Here is a 4,442-nt window from a genome sequence, read left to right on the forward strand (position 1 = left end):
CTCTCCCTCTCTCTCTTTCTCTCTCCCCCCTTTGGGAGAGCTCCTTCACTGTATTGTCTGGTATTCTCCTATTTATATTCCTGATTACTGTTTTGCTATTGACTTGGATAAATGGATTTCTTTGCTACTTACTATGGATGTTAGTTGGGGAACTGCTATTTGGTGGGAAGGGAGTTTAGCCTTGGATACAAAGCTTGGTTCCCCCTTTGTCCATTAGTTAACTGATCAGAATTTAGCTTGAACTTGAAAACTACTGTAATATTTAAGGGAGCAGATAGATATAATTCTAGCCCTGTACTTCCTCTTTCTGAGGAGAGCAGAGTGGCCGTTCTTCTGGTCCCAACTTCATACTTGCCCTCCTGGAAGGAATTAAAGTCCTTTGGAGAAGGGCAGGGGAAGAAGAGGCTAGAGATGTTTTGTTTCTGCCTCCCTTTGAGTCACACAGTGTCACCACCACACTACATGTGGGGGACAGCCTAGTATATAAGTTGATGGAAGTGCTTGTAAGTTTATGATCCAATTTTGTTCTTTCAAATTACTCTAACATATATTACAAATTAGGATCTTGTAAACTTATGATTTTAACATACAACTGGTTTTAATATAGAAGTTAGGGAAACGGAAAGATCCACCATTAACCTCAGCTAAACAAATTTCTTAAAACGAAAAACCTATCCACATAAAAATATTTGTAATAAATTACTATTATAGCCACTGAGTATATTATACATGTAAAGGTGAGGGAATTGATTGCCCAACCCCACTTGAAAGTAATTACCTTTATTAGGTTGTTGATTGAACCAAACAATCAGAACTAGGTGTGAACAAAATCAATCTACCAACAATGAATCAAAGACATTTAGGTATGGCATGAAGTCTATTTCAATTGGTCATGTTCTGAGGAACTTGTATAAAATCAGGAGCTTTCTTAGAAAGAGATCTGAAGGTCTAGCACTGGAGAGAAAGGAGTGGGGACATCATGGGCTGAACAAGAAAGAATTGATAGAATAAGGCTAACTGGTAAAAGGAGAGAATGAAAAAGTATCATCACCCAGAAAACCCCAAATAGGGTCATGAAGAGTGGGACACAACTGAATAGCAACAAGAAGAAGAAGTACAGTTTATTTGAGAATTCCCAAGCAGAGAAAGGAGAGAAGAAGAAAGCCATCAACCCGACAAATATCTCAGAAGAGAAGACTTGGGATTATGGCACCATTTTTACCCACCTTCTCAAGAACCAAGAGAACTTCCTAGAAAATGTAAGCCCTTTCCTCCCCTCCTGGGACCCGTCTATCAACAGACACTGTAACACATTCTGCTACTTCTTTACTCAAATGCTTCCAGCAATCTGAATTTTACCTGAACTACAAAGAAATTACAGATGAGTCAGAGATAAATATTAAATTAAGACAAATTAAGGTAGAAAGCCAAACCTGACTAAATGTTAGGAATTTTCCTACACGGGGACTCAAAGCAATTGTGATTCTATTCCTAACTTTTCATTTCATATAAACTCTCTAAAGCAGCAGAGAAAGGAACCACCTAGACCTAGGGAGCTATCTTGAGAATTGTTCATATTCTTTGACTACTTGTGATACTCATTTTTAATTCTCTCAATGGTGTTGGCTGGGCTAGAAACTCAAAGTGCTCCCACTGCCTATTCCTGTAAAAGTGGAGCTGAATATGTAATTTGGGTCATATTGGATTGCTATGAAATGAGGGGACAATGGTGTTATATGATAGACCTGGAGCCATAGAGAGCCGTCTTCTTTTGTGGATACCTGAAGGACATACGTGCCCTTCACTTAGTTGCCTGGTTCCATTAACAGCACTCAAATCAACCTTTACTCTTCCACAAAAATTCAACAAACTTTTAAAACTCCAAAAAGATGTAGAACACTAGGGACATACACAAACACACACACACACAAAATGAAAAACACTTCCTGCCTCCAAAAAATTTATATTCTACTAGGGAGGGGTATGTGCAATATACAATTAAGTGATGAATAAATGAATTGTAATCACTTACTAAGTGTTTGCTATGTGTCAGGCAATGTGCTGGGGGTTGGGGGTACTCAAATACAAGCAAGCCAGAGTCCTCCTTCTTTAATTTGAATGTAAGGGGATTGTGGGAAATGGTACAAGCTGTGTCATGGTTTAGAAATAGTAGAGAAAGTGATGTGGAGGCCTAGTTCTGCACCATCAAAAGCTCATCTATGGGAGCCATGGACCCAGGTAAATAAGTACACAATAAGGTGAAGAATAAGAGTACTATAATGGCTGAGAGGATCATTGGGATAAGAAATATGAAACTACCTTGCAAATTACAAAGCCCTATTCAAATGAACACAAATGCACAAAGGATCTGAACCCCAAAATCAACAAATATACAAAGGATCATTGATTCCATTCTTATAGGAAATTTCTGTTGTGGGAAGTCCTTTGACCAATGAAGATCATAATCCCTGTCTATGACTTCTTAGATAAGTCCCAAGAAGTTGTCTGAGGTTCATAGGCAATAAACAATTTGTCAATCAGCTAATATGCGTTACAAGTGGTATTAGAACCCAATTCTTTCTCGTTCCAAGTCCAACATTCTATCTACCATTTTATACCAGCTTTACTTAGATAAGTATACCAACAACAACAACAGAAGTAGAAGCAGCAACAGCAACAACCACCTTGGCCCAGAATCCCAACCCCGGGTTTATGCGGCACTAAGTTCAGTCTTGGGGATATCCCTCACACCATTCTTGGGCTCCTGTCCCCATTCTGGATTCTCCTATGGGAACCTCAGAATATGGTTTATGTTGTATCTGGTACTAATGAAGGCCCAAGTTTGTTCCATCTCATCATGACGCTCTCTCTTTTTCTCTGTGTGTGTGTCTCTGTCTCTCTGTCTCTGTCTGTCTCTGTCTGTCTCTGTCTCTCTCTTTCTCTTCTCAATTTCTCCTCCCTGCTTGGCCTAGTAACTCAATGTGGTCCAAGAATTGCTCCCCTTGAAAAGGACCCACATGTATTAATATTTATATTTATATTTATAAATATTTATAGCAGCTCTTTTTGTGGTGGCAAAGAATTAGAAATTGAGAGGATGCCCATCAGTTGGGGAATGGCTGAACAAGTTGTGGCATATGAATGTAATGGAATACTATTGTGCTATAAGAAATGATGAACGGGCTGACTTCAGAAAAACCTGGAAAGACTTGTATGATCTGATGCTGAGTGAAGTGAGCAGAACCAGGAGAACGTTGTACACAGTAACAACTACGTTGTGCGATGACTAATATTGATAAACTTAACCCTTCCCACCAATAAAAAGACCTAAGACATCTCCGAAGGCCTCATGATAGAAAATGCTATCCACATCCAAAGGAAGAACTATGGAGTTCAAATGCAGATCAAAGCATACTATTTGCCACTTTTTTTCTCTCTTCTGTTGAGTTTTGTTTCCTCTTTCTGATGGTTCCTCCTATTGGTTCTAATTCTTACTTATGACATCACTAATGTGAAAATATGTTTAATAGGAATGTATATGTATAGCCTATATCAGATTGTGCACCATCTTGGGGAGGGTGGTAGGGAGGAAAGGGAAGAAAAATTTTTAAACTCAAAAGCATATGGAAGTGATTGTTGATAAATCAAACTAAAGTAATTAAGTGGAAAAAAAAAAAGAAAATAAGAGTTACTAGGAAGGCTGTGAGCCTTATATAAAAGAAGGCTTTGGGAGGAGTTCAGTGCTCTGCCCTTCAGGCCTCCGATCAGAAGGCAAGAGGCAACTGAGGGCCAATTGAGGAGGTATAATCAAAATCTGACTCATTCTTCCTTGTGATGAGATTTCAGTTGATCAGTTTATCTTGCCCAGGGGGGAGAGGACATGTTTTTTTGTTGCTGAAAGACTAAAAGTGTTGCCCAAAGGCAGCAAATTTAAAAATGGAACAGTCTTTTAAAATCATTGTTTTGAATTTATGTGCCTTCCAAATTTCAGCCACCTCATCTTAGTTGCAGCTCTTTCTTGCCACTGGAAATTTTGGATGTGGAATAAATAATGAGTTTGAAAGGTAGTAGCAGCACTCTGAGGCCATGTGGAGGAGGCTGCCACAAGGAGTAGAGGTTTCCCTATTCCTGGAGGATTTCCCATGGAGGAACAATGGTTGTATATATTATATGAGGAATTTTTATTTAGATATGATTTAAGCCTCATAAGTGCTGAGGTCCTTTCCAACTCTGATATTTTGAAATTCTTTGATTACACCTAAAATAATTAATGGATTTTTGGAAATGGATATTGGAGGGTCCCTTTACAAAATTCTGTTGAAGATTTTTATTAAACAATTCAACAAATTAAAAAAAAAAGAATTGCTCCCCTTCTTTCTAGAAGGGTTGTTTTAGGAATTCCGTTGGCTGGTTCCTTCTACAGGATTGCCATCCCTTTTGTT

Source organism: Vombatus ursinus, unplaced genomic scaffold (assembly GCF_900497805.2).
Source record: "Vombatus ursinus unplaced genomic scaffold, bare-nosed wombat genome assembly UNPS02001419.1, whole genome shotgun sequence".
Classification (NCBI taxonomy): Eukaryota; Metazoa; Chordata; class Mammalia; order Diprotodontia; family Vombatidae; genus Vombatus; species Vombatus ursinus.